This window comes from Mauremys reevesii, linkage group 5 (assembly GCF_016161935.1).
Source record: "Mauremys reevesii isolate NIE-2019 linkage group 5, ASM1616193v1, whole genome shotgun sequence".
In the NCBI taxonomy this organism is placed as follows: domain Eukaryota; kingdom Metazoa; phylum Chordata; order Testudines; family Geoemydidae; genus Mauremys; species Mauremys reevesii.
Window position 1 is genome coordinate 92961969 of NC_052627.1, and position 16848 is coordinate 92978816.

The 16848-nt window shown below is 46.2% G+C and overlaps 1 pseudogene; it reads left to right on the forward strand.

Moving 5' to 3' along the window:
• Positions 1-665: 665 nt before the first annotated feature.
• On the forward strand, positions 666-12549 carry LOC120406863 (annotated as a pseudogene).
• The last annotated feature ends 4299 nt before the right edge of the window (positions 12550-16848 follow it).

Here is a 16848-nt window from a genome sequence, read left to right on the forward strand (position 1 = left end):
TTAAAATGTAATTAATTTTAAGCATTCGAAATCTAGACATACAAAATTAAAAATTAATATTCAATATTGGAAATTGACATGTGAATACAAAAATAAGACATTTATTCCAGGCAGTGCTACCTTGAGCATTTGCTTCTCATACCCTGCAGATTGTACCCAGAAATGAACACCCACATATACATTATTATTTCACAAAATGTAAAAAAGAGCCATATTTCTAGCTGCCCACATGTACTGTGCCCCTTGCTCCCACAGTTTGTCAATCAACAGAAAGTCTGGAACAAATGCATTTCTTTAACTCATAAAAATTGACAAAGCTAATAACAAGATAACCACTGTACCAGGTGAATGTATATCCACCTTCAGAACTGATCAGGTGACTAAAGTGAAGGAAGGAAGGAAGACCTTTAAAATAAAATTTTAAAAAAAAACTGCTTTACCGTATCAACAGTGTGCTCCTCTTTCATCTTGTTTTCAGACAAACTTCTTATTCAGTAGGAACCATGTATTGTATTTTAAAGTTGATCCTTGTTTCTATATAATGCCTGGTTGATCCATTTGCCTACATCTGCAATTGCACTATATATGTCTGTGCACACTTCCTGACTGATCCACTCATCCATCCACATCTACAACTGCTCTCAAATACACAGTTGTTGCAATACATGTATGTTGGCTTTGCACTCACCCGCTTACCCAGACTCACTTATTATTTTGAACAGGTGAGTAACACGGCACTACTTCTACTCCATCAACATCAAACAGTAGTAATATCTGTGTTGGTAAATTTTCTGGACAATTTGCATGTCTGATTTATATCATCTATATCTGGGTCTGCTTCCCATATTGTAGCAGTTGTATTCAAGAATAATATAGGGCCAAAATCCAATTTTCTATACTTATGTCTTGCTGTGATAAAACCCATATTTTAGTGGTGATTTTGCCAGAGTAATGGCTGATTAAGGGCTGCAGTAATTGCCTCAATTTCATTATACCTATTTGGAAAGAATTGAAGTAGAGAGAAAGAGAAGTGGAATCTACCACACAGGATTGTCCATACTAGTAGTGATACAATTTTCCTCAGACTTGTAGGATTAAGAAAATCATCATAAAAATGAACCATAGATTTATTTTCTTATGCATTAGCAGCAAGTAAAATACTGTTTTCCTTGCATGTAGAAAAGCTCTGTTAATATGAACATTGGCTTATTTCTTGAGTCTGCATAATTTTCATTAAATTACAATTAAAGTATACATTAGCAGCAGGGGCATGTGTGTGTGTCCCAGGGTGCCCTTGGGTCCTTTAAGACTTGGCGCTATAGTTGTAAGTCATATACCTGTACCTACTCATGTAGAGTCATCAGAGGGGAGAAGAACAGTGCACAGGGTTGCTCACCCTTGTGTCCCCCACTGTGTGCTCCAGGGGGTAAAAACTGGCATTTCCCCTTTCTCTCTTGATTTTCTCAAGCAGGCCCTGCAGGATGGTGGTCTCCACCTGCTTGTATCTCCTGGTCCTCCAGAGCTTAATGTTAAGCCCCTACCCTATAAGCCATCCCTGCTGCCTCAGGCACACACCATCTGAACCAGCTTAATGACATTCAGCTGGTCTGCCTACAAACTGCACCTCAGGAACAGCTGTACATGCCTGTGCTCCATACTGCCCATTTTCTTGCCCTCATGTCCCACACTCATACCAAGTGGAGGGACCAGTTGCAAATTCCTAAGACAAAGCTCCCCTGTGGGCCAGCCTGCCTTTGACCTTGGTTTCACAGCCTGCCAGGGGTATGGATTGATGACTCCTTCATGGAGCAGTGAACACAGGTGTGCTTTTAGTACAGTTCACTGCGTCCTCCGACACCTGCCCTTTTTGTGTGAGAAGAGGACCGCAGCACACCAGCTTTGCAGTTCTTTTTCTGCCTCCTCTACAGTCTTTTATTAATGTTTTTGCTGCACTTTACCCCTCACCTTACTTTTTATTTATGCACATCCTGTTCCAGCCCCACATAGTACAGAGATCTCCTCCTGCACATGAGTAGGAACAGGTATATAACTAGCCAAAACTGCCATTTCTCAGTCTAGAAAGATATACTTGGAGGTGGCGGGGGGAGAGCAGGGGAAGGAGGCAAGTTTTATGTGATTTTGAGGCCTATTCCTTGCCATTTTTAGAGCACACATCCAGGCAGAGTTCTTCTAGACAGTGCCTGATGACACTCAATGTTTTTTCCTCTCCTCAGTTGGGGGGAAAGTGAATAGAAAAGTGTTATTTACTCTTTCAGTTGGGGGGAGATCTTAGTTTTTTTCATGGGCAGAACCCCTGAGGAGAATCAACTACACCCAGTGCAATTTTTACAGCCCTTGGGTCCTTTTAAACTTGGAGCTGTAGTTGCAGGTCACACCTCTGTTCCTATTTACATGGGGTCGGGGGGCATCCTTGGAGCAGAAGGAAACAGAGCAACACGCTCTAAAGGGAGGAGATAGCCCCTGAGGTGCTGTCTCCATCCTGGTTAGTCCTTATCCTGTCATTCCTGCCAGTGGATTTCATCGCTCCCACTGCTATAGTGACTTAGGAGACAGCCAGAAGCACAAAGATTGCACCAAAGTAAGGTGGTAATGGAGCTGGAGAGGCAATTGGCCACTGACCATGAGAATCCATCCCTATGCAAAGAGCTGCTGGAGAGACAAGACGAGCTCTGGGTCTTTGACGACACTGGACCCAGGGTGTATTTGTTTGCTCATATATTCAGGACCTTCAGAAGACAGACTCTGCTCCCACTTCTGTGCCCTGGAGAAGAGGACGAGTGCCAAAAAAAAAACAACCCTTAAAACACAGCACTTGCCTCTTGGCACAAGATGTCACCGCTTTATAGATCCAGAGATGATCGGAACAAGGGTGAGGGTTTTTTTCACCAACCTTTTATCTTTGACTCTGACTGATGTCAATGCTCACAGAGTCCTGTGTACATGAAAATAGTTAGAGCCATAAGGCAGCTATGGTGTTTTTATAAGATAACTACACTGCAGTTAATGTATCTGTATTATGAAGTATATCTAAATTCTCTCACACACTGTTCCTAACAAATGGTTGTTACTAACAGAGTCCTGAGTGGGATTTTCCACCACCTACAAACAAATTAATAACTCTTTCCCTTCTAACTACTTTGAATATGATGTGATTGATTTGTCTCCTCTTAGTACAATGCTAAATTTTCACTGCCCTGTATAGATTGTTTACAACATATTCCCATGTGTAAGCAGAGTCAGGATGAAATCTACCCTGACATCTGGTGGTACATTATGAGGAGTGGGCAAAGGAATTTTAGGAATGTGCATTTGCATTGGTAAACCCACTCCACTTAGCATAACACACAGCAGCATGGGATGGTTATTTTCACACTGTGGAATCCCCAATTTCTTTGTTATTGGGGCAGGAAGGAAAAAAAAGGCTGTTACCTTAATTATGTAAATAAGGAACTATGAGACTGCTTTATGACAGAAATGACTCAACCTACATTAAATAGTACAAGGGACATGGGTTCCAAAACCCAGTGAAGGGAGAGCGGCTGGGGACTGGTGTGTGTACCTGATGGTATGGGCCCCTTTTGAGGGCCTGGAACGCCAATTGTACATCCTCCTCTCTCCACTGTTAAAGAGCAGAGCTAATTTTAAATCCTTTAGGAGTCCATCTGGAGGCTGCTGACCTGAATTCACGTTGGGCCAAGGTGGCACTGGGGCTTCTCTACTACAAGTTGAAACCACTAAGAGCGGAAATCACTAAAAGAGCTAAGCTTACTGAGCTGAGATCACTGAGTGGGGGAGCCTGAAGATCGATCGCTAAGCAGCTGGCAGAGCAGAGCAGTCTGCAGCACGTTGGCGCAGCCTGTGGAACAGTGAGCAGTGTGGAGCGGTTTGCGTGGACGGCTGATGCGGTTCACGGGTTGGCTGGAGGAGCGGCACAGCTGATGGAGTGGAGCCAGTCGTGGTGAAGGCTACAGCAGAACTCCACGGAGAAGCGGGGCAGTCGGCCCTGGCCAACGTAAGGTGTCCCTTAACACCCTGCATGTGCCCCCCCCATTTCCACCCAGGCTGGGGGCGTAAAACTCTGCAGATAAACTTTTGAACTCTGGGGTGGCACTGACCAGAGACAGAGACTCTTGGGTTGTTGGACTTTGGGGTGATTGGACTTAAGACCCTAAGGGGGAAAGGACAGTGCCAAATGTAGTTGGAGGTGGGTTTTTTGTTTATGGTTTGTGTATAGTCCTGTTTGTGGTGTCTCTCCAACGTGATGCCACATTGTTTCCCTCCTTTATTAAAAGGATTTTGCTACACTCGGACTCTGTGCTTGCAAGTGGGGAAGTATTGCCTCCTAGAGGCGCCCGGGGGGATGGTAGGTAATTGTCCCAGGTCACTGGGTGGGGGCTCGAGCCGGTTTTGCATTGTGTTATTGAAACAGAACCCCTGGATACTGAACCCGGCCCTTGTTGCTGCCAACTCAGAGGGGCAGAAGGGTTACACATGTAATGAGTAGTTGTTGTCTTGCTCATTTGATATCAACATTATTGTCTCCACAACATGCCAGAAATCCATAGACTGGGAAACAAAAGATACAAGAGTGGTCCAAAAATTCTTTCAAGTGACAGTTCTCCCACTAAGCATCCAGCCAACCACAAAACATCCTTTTATGTCTCAGCACCTCTATATGCTGTAAACCACCATTTCTCAAATGTGGCCACCGTGGCCGCATGTGACCACCAGGAGTTCCCCTGCAGCCATGGCAGCCTCCTGGGTAGTGGTGGTGGGGTAATCATCAGCCCCTTCCCACCCTCCCTGTTGCTCCTGGATGCGCCGCACCACTTCTCTGGAGAGACAGGTGGGACACACAACACTGAAGGACCAAGGTGAGTTTTCTACTAGGGGTGGAGGGACTTTGGGACGTGGGGTTCAGCCCTGGGGTGGTTGAGCAGCAGGGACTTAGGGAGCCTGGCTGCGGACAGTGCTCCAGCCCTAGGGCTTTGGGTGCCAACACAGAGCTCTGGCCAAGGGATTTCCAGCGCTGACCTCAACCTCTGGCCATGCAGCCTCAGCCTTTGGCCACTGGGCTTCAGGCTCCAGCCCCTGATCATGTGATGGTGGCAGTGGGGGTCTCCAATCCCTGGCTGTGGCCACGCAGTGCACCAACACCCAGCCATGTACTCAGACCCCTAGCCCCGGCCGAGCAGCAGCAGGTGCAAATCCCCAACCCCAGCGGCACACTCCAACTCACCACACTGGCTGCTGGCCCTGGGTGCCTACTCTGGGCTCCGGCAGGTGCCAACTCTGGGCTCTGGTGGATGACAACTCTGGCCAGGTGCAGATCTCCGGTGCCAGCTGCGGGCTACAGTCCAGGGGGTACTGGCCCTGTGTGCCGACCCTTAGCCCTGGTCACGGGACAGCAGGTTCTGGTGGGTCTGGCCCTAGACACCAACCTCTGGCCCTGGTTGTGCAACAGCAGGCGCAGACACCAAGCGCAGACATGGCAGCGGGCACCGATCCTCAGCCCTATCCATGCAGCAGTGGGCGCCGACCTTGGGCACTGATCCCTGGCCACCAGCCCCGGGTGCAAATCTCCAGTGCTGGCTGCGTGCTCTAGCGGGTGCAGACTCTGGGCACCGACCTTTGGCCCCAGTCGTGTGACAGCAAGCTCAGACCCCAAGCGCTGGCCCCGGGTGCTGACCCCCAGCTGCATGACAGTGGGCACTGACCTTGGAATCCTGCAGGTGCTGGCCCAGGGAGCTGACCATCAGCCCCAACCACGTGGCGGTGACACCCCCCCATCCATCATCCCTGGTGTCTCACTCCCCACCCCTCCATCCAGGTCTAATTTGCCATGACTTGCTGTGAAAAGTGATATTTAAAAAGATACAAATACCACTTTCCAGGCTCCCCACCCACCACCCTATCACTCATGGGCCCTGCTGCCTCCCCCACATTGTCCCAAGCTCCCTTCCATGGTCTCACACCCCTGGCCTGCCCCACTCCTTGCCTCTTGTCCATGGCGCTCCCCCCACCACAGCACTGTGGGCGGTTGTCCATATCACCCACCCATAAGGCCCTGTTCGGTCCTGGTTAAATCCACATCGCCCTGCTCCCTCAAATATAGAAGTCAAAATACTCCTATGCACCAGAGCACCCCAACAATCGCTGAGATGTAAAGTTTTAAAGTAAACGCCATAAATCACAATGCAGACTTGTTCTCTTCTAAATGTTACTAAAGTACAGGCAGAGCTGTATTATGTAGATATGGATTCCTTTAAAATCACAAAACATATACACACTATGTTTACATCTCCCACTACTGTAGCTCTGTAAGCAGCTATTGGTCAACCTCATTGGTAGGCTGAGATTGTTTGTGGCAGAAGGCAAAAGAATTAAAGACACGAATGGATATCAGAAAGTATTTAAAAAAAACAGTGCCAGATAGTGCCCCTGTATGTGATACAGAGATGGTCCCACAGGAGCCACGTCCGACTAAGAAAAGCAGAACATGGAAGGAAGAAAAATGAACATTTCAAGACCAGTGGGAAATGCAGTTTCTTGCGTTTCTGAAGCCATCTGATTCCATTTCCGAGCAAGTTGCAGTGTGTGCTGTTTGTAAGAGAGAAATTCATCAAATCAGAATGTATGCACTACCATGTCACTATAGCACTCAATTGAAGAGAATTACCACAATGAGTTTCAGAGGTGCAAGCTGTTACATGATGCAAAAACCTACTTTGAAAGACAACAGCAGCGGCTCAAAGATTTTTTTTTAATAAAGTGAATCAGATTTGAGTGGCTACTTTTAAAGTTGCACTACTTTTGGGGGCAAGCAAGAAAACTATTCAGTGATGGAGAACTCCTGAGGAAAATTCTTCTGGCTGTAGAACCAGAAGGTAAGCTTTTCAGAGAGATATAACTGAGCAATGACACATTACAGAGGACCACAAGAGATCTGGAAATTTTTCTACAGAATGAAATAACTGGAAAAGTCACAGCAAGCCCTTTCTACAGTCTGTGCTTGGATGAGAGCCTTGATGTCACGAGGAATCCCAAGGGAATCATGTGTGTTCACTTTTCGGACTGTGATTGCCATTGTTTTTCTGGAGGTGTTTTATGTCAGGTGAGCCTCAGAGATAGGCTTATTGGCAAATACATTTTTGAATGTGTTCAGGCAAGAATGCAGGAGTGCCCTGTTAGCTTTGACAGTCTCTGTGGTTTGACAGCTGATGGGGCAGCAGCTATGCACAAGTAGAAGTGCTGAACTGCTTCCAAGGTGCACTCAAGCCTGGTCTACACTAGGCGTTTAAATCAGTTTTAGGAGCGTAAAACCGATTTAACGCCACAACCGTCCACACTAGGAGACACCTTATATCGATTTTAATGGCTCTTTAAATCGGTTTCTGTACTCCTCCCCGACGAGAGGAGTAGCGCTAATATCGGTATTAACATATCGGAATAGGGTTAGTGTGGCCGCAAATCGATGGTATTGGCCTCCGGGCGGTATCCCACAGTGCACCACTGACCGCTCTGGACAGCATTCTGAACTCGGATGCACTGGCCAGGTAGACAGGAAAAGCCCCGCAAACTTTTGAAATTCATTTCCTGCTTCCCCAGCGTGGAGAGCTCATCAGCACAGGTAACAATTCAGTCTCCTGAGAATCGAAAAAGAGCCCCAGCATGGACTGCACGGGAGGTACTGGATCTGATCGCTATATGGGGAGAGGATTCAGTGCTAACAGAACTGCATTCCAAAAGACGAAATGAAAAAGTATTTGAAAGAATTTCTAAGGCTATGACGGATAAAGGCCACAGCAGGGACTCAGTGCAGTGCAGAGTGAAAGTTAAGGAGCTCAGACAAGCCTACCAGAAAACCAAAGAAGCAAACGGAAGGTCTGGGGCAGGTCGAAAAACATGCCACTTCTATGCTGAGCTGCATGCAATTTTAGGGGGCTGCGCCACAAGTACCCCACCCCTGTCGTGGATTCTGAGGTGGGGGTTGTAATCTCTGCCATGGCTGAGGATTATGCAGACGGGGAAGATGAAGATGAAGAAGAGGAGGACGACCTAGCAGAGAGCACACAGCACTCCGTGAGCCCCAGCAGCCAGGAGCTTTTTATCACCCTGACGGAATTACCCTCCTCCCAGCCCTCACAAGCAACTATCCCAGACAATGACGCCATGGAAGGGAGCTCTGGTGAGTGTACCTTTGCAAATAGCAAACATTGTTTTTTAAGCAAGCCTTTTTTAATGATTGATTTGCCCTGAGGACTTGGGATGCATTCGCAGACAGTATAGTTACTTAGAAAAGTTTGTTAACATGTCCAGGGATTGAGAGGAAATCCTCCAGGGACATCTCGATGAAGCGCTCCTGTAGGTACTCCAGAAGCCTTTGCAGAAGGTTTCTGGGCAAGGCAGCCTTGTTCCGCCCACCATGGTAGGACACTTTACCACGCCATGCATGTAGCAAGTAATCAGGTATCATTGCGTGGCAAAGCATAGCAGCGTATGGTCCCGGTGACTGCTGGCATTCAAGAAGCATCCGCTCTTTATCTTGTTGTGTTATCCTCAGCAAAGTGATATCGTTCAGGATAACCTGGTTAAAAAATCAGGAATTTAAGTAAGGGGGGTGGCCATTTTACTACTGGGTTCGTGGACTGCAGCAGCTTAAAAAAAACCCTTTCCTGCACGTAGCGAAGCGGGGGGGAGGGGAGGAGTGAAATGCCGATGATCTTTTTTGTGTTTGGTCACCGGCGATCTTCCCCAAGCTACCAAACACGCAGTGGGTGTGGGGGTGGGAAGGTTGTTGATTAGCAGGGAGCTAGCGTGGTATTAGCCATGGGGGGGAGGGGTAAATCACTACAGAAGTCGAAAGACAGTGGCTTACCATGGCCGCATGCAAGCTGAATTCTGATGCCTGGACCTGTGTCTGTGAGATCTGTAACTCCAGGGCTGCAAGCACTCACTATTAAGATGAAAAATGCGACCTTGTAGGGAAATCACATGTGCTAGGTGAATAGTGCTGTTCACTGTGAAAGAGTATAACCATTGTTCTGTAAAATGCATCTTTCTAAATATTTATCTCCCTCATGCAGCTGCAATTTTTTCAACCATCCCTCCTCCATCCCAAAGGCTAGCACAGATAAGGCAGAGGAAAAAGAAGACGCGAGATGAGATGTTCTCAGATATTATGGAAGTTACACGCAATGAAAGAGCTCATCTGAATGAGTGGAAGGACGTGGTATCAAATTACAGGAAAGAGGCCAGTGAACGTGAGGACAGGAGGGATGAACGTGAGGACAGGAGGGACAACCAAGATGAGAGGTGGCGGCAGGAAGACTGGCAGGAAAATCAGCGGTGGCGGCAGGAAGATCAGCAGTGGCGGGATGCAACTCTGGGGCTGCTGCGTGATCAAACTGACATGCTCCGGCGTCTGGTGGAGCTTCAGGAACAGCAGCAGGATCACAGGGTGCCGCTGCAGCCCCTGTATAACCACCCTCAACCCTCACCATGTTCCACATCCTCCTCACCCAGACGTGTAAGAACGCGTGGGGGGAGGCTCCGTGCACCCGCCCACTCCACCCCCGTGGACAGCCCAACCAGAAGGCTGTCGTTACTGTGAATTTTTTTTAATGGCCTTCTCCATCCCTCCTATCCTCCTCCCAAACCACACCCTTACTTCTCTCCCTCTTTTTATAATGAATTAATAAAGAATTCATGCTTTTTAAATGAGAGTGACTTTATTTGCATAAGTAAGCTGTACTCGAAGGGGGAGGGGGAGTTGCTTACAGGGACTGAGTCAATCAAGGGGGTTGGGTGTTCATCAACAAACACAGCAGTCACACTGTACCCTGGCCATTGATGAAGCTTGTTTTCAAAGCTTCTCTGATGCGCACCGCTTCCTGGTGTGCTCTTCTAATCTTCCTGGTGTCTGGCTGCGCGTAATCAGCGGCCAGGTGATTTGCCTCAGCCTCCCACCCCGCCATAAAGGTCTCCCCCTTACTCTCACAGAGATTGTGGAGAATACAGCAAGCAGTAATAACATAGGGGACATTGGTTTGGCTGAGGTCTGAGTGAGTCAGTAATATCCGCCAGCGCGCCTTTAAACGGCCAAATGCACATTCCACCACCATTCTGCACTTGCTCAGCCTGTAATTGAACAGATCCTGACCACTGTCCAGGCTGCCTGTGTATGGCTTCATGAGCCATGGCATCAAGGGGTAGGCTGGGTCCCCCAGGATAACGACAGGCATTTCAACATCCCCAACTGTTATTTTCTGGTCTGGGAAGTAATTCCCTTGCTGCAGCCGTTTAAACAGAGTAGTGCTTCTGAAGACGCGAGCGTCATGAACCCTCCCTGGCCATCCCACGTGGATGTTTGTGAAACGTCCCTTGTGATCTACCAGTGCTTGCAGCACCATTGAAAAGTACCCCTTCCGGTTTACATACTGGGTGCCCTGGCGCTGCGGTGCCAAGATAGGGATATGGGTTCCATCTATCGCCCCCCCACAGTTAGGGAATCCCAGTGCAGCAAAGCCATCCACTATGGCCTGCACGTTTCCCAGAGTCACAACCTTTCGTAGCAGCAGCTTAGTGATTGCTTTGGCTACTTGCATCACAGCAGCCCCCACAGTAGATTTTCCAACTCCAAATTGATTCCCGACTGACCGGTAGCTGTCTGGCTTTGCAAGCTTCCACAGGGCTATCGCCACTCGCTTCTCTACTGTGAGGGCTGCTCTCATCTTGGTATTATGGCGTTTCAGGGCAGGGGCAAGCAAGTCACAAAGTTCCATGAAAGTGCCCTTACGCATGCGAAAGTTTCGCAGCCACTGGGAATCGTCCCACACCTGCAACACAATGCGGTCCCACCAGTCAGTGCTTGTTTCCTGGGCCCAAAATCGGTGTTCAATGGATAGAATCTGCCCCATTACCATCAGGATCTCCAAAGCGCAGGGGCCCGCGGTTTGAGAGAATTCTGTGTCTACGTCCTCATCACTGTCATCGCCGCGCTGCCGTATCCGCCTCCTCCTCGCCTCGGTTTGAAGGTCCTGGTTCACCATAGACTGCACGAGAGTGTGCGAGGTGTTTAAAACATTCACGATTGCGGTATGGAGCTGAGCAGGGTCCATGCTTGCTGTGCTATGGCGTCTGCACAGTTCACCAAGCAAAAAAGGCGCGAAACGGTTGTCTGCTGCTCAGGAGGGAGGGTGAGGCTGTACCCAGAACCACCGCGACAATGATTTTTGCCCCATCAGGCACTGGGATCTCAACCCGGAAATGCCAAGGGGCGGGGGAGGCTGCGGGAACTATGGGATAGCTACGGGATAGCTACCCACAGTGCAACGCTCCAGAAATCGACGCTAGCCTCGGACCATGGACGCACACCACCGATTTAATGTGTTTAGTGTGGCCGCGCGCACTCGATTTTATACAATCTGTTTTGCAAAACCGGTTTATGTAAATTCGGAATAATCCCGTAGTGTAGACGTACCCTCAGAAACTGTTCTTGTTTCACTGTTTTGCCCACCAGCAAAGCTTCAATGAAAAGTATGGATGAGGTTGAATCCATAGTGAAAAAATGCATCAATGCTGTCAACATCAGGAGTGTCAATAAAGGGAGATTTGCAATTCTGTGTGAAATGGGCTATGAGACACATAAGGTGCTGCTGCATTAAAGCCCAGTCTGCTGGCTTAGTTTTAATGACAGTCTACAGAGGCTGTTTGAGCTCTGAGAAGAGCTCATTGAGGTTTTGAGTAAAGTTTCACCGGAACTGTCCCAAAAGCTACAAAATCCAGAAGTACATGGTTGCCTGTTCTTTTTGGAAGAGTTTTTACCACAGCTTGCTTCCTTGAACCTGGAGCTTCAGAAACCTCAGCTAACAATATTTGATAGCGTTGAAATAATTAATACATTTAGAATGACAATCACTGACATCATCCATCACCTACAGGAGGAATGGGACTTTTCAGTTTTTTACCAGTTTCTCAGCTGTCAGGATCAGAATGAGCAGCAAAAAGTTGGCTTAGCTGTACCTGAATACCTGAGTATCCTCTCGGAGGATCTTGAAAATTGTTTCAGTGAGGGAAATTTTTTCCATCAGTACATCTTTGCGACTGATCCATTCAACAATTCTGGTTAGGCTTTTTTGGCTGCAAACTACCACCTTGCAAGACAGATTAGCTTCCTTTGACTCTTTGGATTTAAGGAATCTCAAGTTCCTCATGCTGAAAATGTGCAATGATTCAAGAATGAAAACATACTTCAGTCAACCTAGTGTTACAATACAGGAGTTCTGGAGTAACGGGTACCTGTCTGAGGACACTTAGAAGCCCCTAGCTAAAGTTACTTTGCTTTTCTTGTCCCTGTTTTTTACTACTGTGCTGTGTGAGAGGGCATTCAGTGCACTTCATTTTATGAAAAACAAGAACCAAAACACCTTCACTGATGCTGGCCTCGAAGATTCTCTTCTAATTTCACAGGAGAGTTGATATCCTGCCAACTTTCCTTTCAAAGAGCTGCTGCATTTTTGCAAGTAATCTGATCCACACAATGGATGTGTATAACCCAGACCTTTTATTATCACACTGTATCTCTAACATACAATATAATAGGATTGTGTTTATTGTTATTATCATCATTATTACTAAACTGGATTGATTTTTGTCTGCTTCTGAAATAAAATGTTTTCAGATATGTTTTTTTTCATTATTATTTGGACTTCTATTATGTCAAAGCACTTTTAAATTTACTTCAGAATTGTTGTACAGACAACCACTTTTACCAAAAAAGCCAAAGAAAGAATAAAAATGAAGACAAGAACATGCAAAGCACTTTATGTTTCTAATCTGTTAGGTCCAGTAAAGCATAGAGATACCTGTGTACTATTTTTATTATTGAGTCTGCAAAAAAAAAACAAAAAACCAAACTTTACATAAATAAATTACAATGATTTGGATGTATATATGTATATATTACTTTATTAACTTTAAGAAAAATAAATAATTTTAGAAAAAAGTGTCAATGCGGCCACCAGCAAAACATTTGTTGTGAGAACCCCTGCTGTAGACAGAAGCTCTGCTAGGGACAAAGTATCACTGATAGAGCTGAATGTGATTTATATTCATAGATTTTTGTATTGCGTCTTTGTGGATCTATGTCAATCACTCATGATCACTGCAAATTACACTTCTAAGAGGAGTTGAGCATGCTAATAAAATTTCAAAGGAGAAATGGTGATGTGGCTTATATATGGCAATAGGTGAATCCATTCTTACCTTCAAGAAGAAATCATTACTTTTCCCACTGAAGTCTAACCACTACTGTTTCTAGATATAATGCAGAAAATGACTGTGATTGAAATCTGAAAATGAGCAGATTCAACAATGAGTAATTATGAATATTAAACAATTCAAAACTTCAAATAATCATAGCAAAAAAAATTGAATTCGCTATTTTGGAATTTTAATTTACATATTTATGCAGCAGAATGATGAAGGCTTTGCTCAAGAGCTTCTGAATACTTTCTATATATTGTACTCTGTTTACTACTCATTTTAGTTATGCCATTTACAATCTTGTTAAAAATAGAAAAATGTGCTTTGTCTTGCTTGACTGAATTAGATGGTTCAGTGCAGGGCCAGCTCCAGGCGCGCAGCCCCAGCCCAGCCCAAGCGGCAGGGGCGGCGGGTGGGCGGCATCCTTCCGCAGTCCTGCCGCAGGTCCCACTGGAGGAGGTCTGGGGGAGAGCCTGGAGCTGCGGAGGGCGCAGGCGCGGGCGCGTCCCACTCTTCTCTCCGAGCTCCCTGCTCCCGCAGGCAGGCATGACTGGGCGCGGCGGCGTCCCGCGCTCAGACGGAGCTCCGCGGGCTCCCGCCTACGGATGATCCTCCACCGAGCCGCGGACCGTCCGCGCCACTTCTTCCCCAGCCCGCCGCGGGGGGGGGGCGGCGGCGAGCGCGAGCGCGCCGCCGCCCTAGGGGGCGGCGGAATTTCTAGAGCCACCCCTGGTTCAGTGTTAACCACACACACATTTGTGTAAAGCTGTTTGTCTATATATGCACAGAACACACAACTCCTGCAATCTTCATATGGGGGAACAAAGCACTAGGAAAAAAATATTCTAAAACAATAAGTGGCCTACATACATAGTTAATTTAATCTAATCTTACACTTCACTACAAGCTAAGTTAGATGGGTGTTCCTCTGCAGCTACAGGAATGGTGCTGAACCAGCTCACATTCTTTCAGCCAAGATCCTCCTATGACCTGCCCTGGTAACAGCTGATGGCACACTTCTCCTAACCTGCCTTCTCCTGAGTGAAAGCCTGTCTCTCTTAAGTATTACAGGTCATGCTGCTCCAGAGGGAATCCATTACCAGATTGCTCAATTGCCATATGCTCATCATCTCACTGGGTGGAAAACCTACACTCACAATGTGGTGGGCAGCCCCAGTAGGAGGGAGGAGCACCTGTTGGGGAACACAGTGGTCTCTGCCTCCCATTGGCCAGCCAGAGGGAGAGTGGTAGGACCTGATAGGCCCCTTTCTCCTCTCCTTATTAATTTAAGCCTTTGCTTGGATCTTTTGGAGCCTCTTACCCCCCCTTTAGCTGCACAAGATTGTTTCAGTACCAAGCTCCGCCTAAGAGTTACCACTCTAGCTCTGGGCAGTGAGAAAGAACATTCACAGATAAACATGATTTGTAGGGAAGAGTTGAGATAGCTTTGATAAAGGGCAATCATGCCTCACCAATCTATTAGAACTCTCTGAGAGAGTCTACAAGTCCATGGATAAGAGTGGTCCAGGTGATATAGTATACGTGGATTTTCAGAAAGCCTTTGACAAGGTCCCTCACCAAAGGCTGTTAAGGAAACTGAGAAGCCATGTGATAAGAGAGAACTGGCTGAAAAATAGGAAACAAAGGGTAGGAATAAATGGACACCTTTCACAGTGGGGAGAGATGAATGTGGGGACCCCAGGGGTCTGTACTGAGACATGTGCTATTCAACATATTCATTAATGGTCTAGAAAAAGGAGGTGAACAGTGAAATGGCAAAGTCTGCAGATGATACAAAATTATTCAAGATTGTTAAATCCAAAACAGACTGCAAGGAGTAACAGAGGGATCTCACAAAACTGGGCAACAAAACGACAGATTCAACTCAACGTTGATAAGTGCAAAGTAATGCACTGGAAAAAATAAGCCCAACTATACATATACCAGGGGTAGGCAACCTATGGCACGTGTGCCGAAGGCGGCACACAAACTGATTTTCAGTGGCACTCATACTGCCCAGGTCCTGGCCACCGGTCCAGGAGGCTCTGCATTTTAATTTAAGTTTCTTAAACATTTTAAAAACCTTATTTATTTTACATACAACAATAGTTTAGTTATATATTATAGCCTTATAGAAAGAGACCTTCTAAAAATGTTAAAATGTATCACTGGCACACAAAACCTTAAATTAGAGTGAATAAATGAAGACTCAGCACACCACTTCTGAAAGGCTGCCGACCCCTGACATATACAATGGTGGGTTCTAAATTAACTGTTGTCACCCAAGAAGGAGATCTTGGAGTCACTGTGGATAGTTCTCTGGAAACTTCTTCTCAATGAGCAGCAGCGTTCAAAAAGACTAACGGAATGTTAGGATCTGTTAGGAAAGGAATAGAAAATCTGACAGAAAATATCATAATGCCACTATATGAACCTATAAAAAGGTTCAGAGAAGGACAACAATGAGGATTAAAGGTATGGAGTGGCTTCCATATGAGGAAAGACTAAAAATATTGGGGTTGTTCATCTTAGAAAAGAGATGACCCTAAAGGGGGGATATGATAGAGGTCGATAAAATCATAAATGATATAGAGAAAGTGAATAGAAGAGTGTTATTTACTCTTTCACACAATACAAAAACCAGGGATTACTCAGTTAAATTAATAGGCAGCAGGTTTAATACAAACAAAAGGAAATACTTTTTCACACAATGCATACCTAACCTGTGGAACTAATTTCCAGGAGATGTTGTGAAAACCAAGCATATAACTGAATTCAAGAAAGAACTGGATAAGTTTATGAAGGATATATCCATCAATGGCAATTAGCCAAGATGGTCAAGGATGCAACCCCATGCTCAGTGTGACCCTAAACCTCTGACTATCAGAAGCCAGGTGTGGAAGACGGGGTGTATCACTTTATAATTGCATTGTTCTGTACACTCCCTCCGAAATTCCGGTATGGCCCACTGTCAGAGACAGGATACAGGGTAAGATGGACCATGGTCTGACGCAGTATGGCAGCCCTTACAATTCTTATCTAAAGCAGCTGGACTATAGCTTAGTTTCAAAATACTTTGTATTAAATGTAAATATTTGTATACTAAGTAACTCTATGATACATCTCACAGTTACTAGTAGGTAACTAGTAGGTATTACGACCTTAATTCAGGATGTAAATGCAATGGTCCTGGGTTTTGTTCTGTATAATGCTTCCTGAAAAGAAATCTGGCCCATGCTCCAGCAAAATGGATAGCCGAAGTGCAGGAAGCATGATGTGACAGTAGCTACACATAATTTCCCCTGATATCATTTACACTTGCACACAAGATGCCTAAGTAGAGTAATCAAGGGACATCAGCTCTATCTCTTGCCTGGACCACTGCAGCCTCTTCCTGGTGGGGACCCTTGGCTCTTTCACCTTGCTGCCCCTTCAGTCCACTCCAAGTGCTGCTGCTAAATACAATGTACATTGAGCTCAGCTTCTGTTTCTCCACTTTCAGTCTGTATAACTCTGCTTCGTACATGTCCAGTTCAGTTACAGCCTCCCAGTCATGCGCCC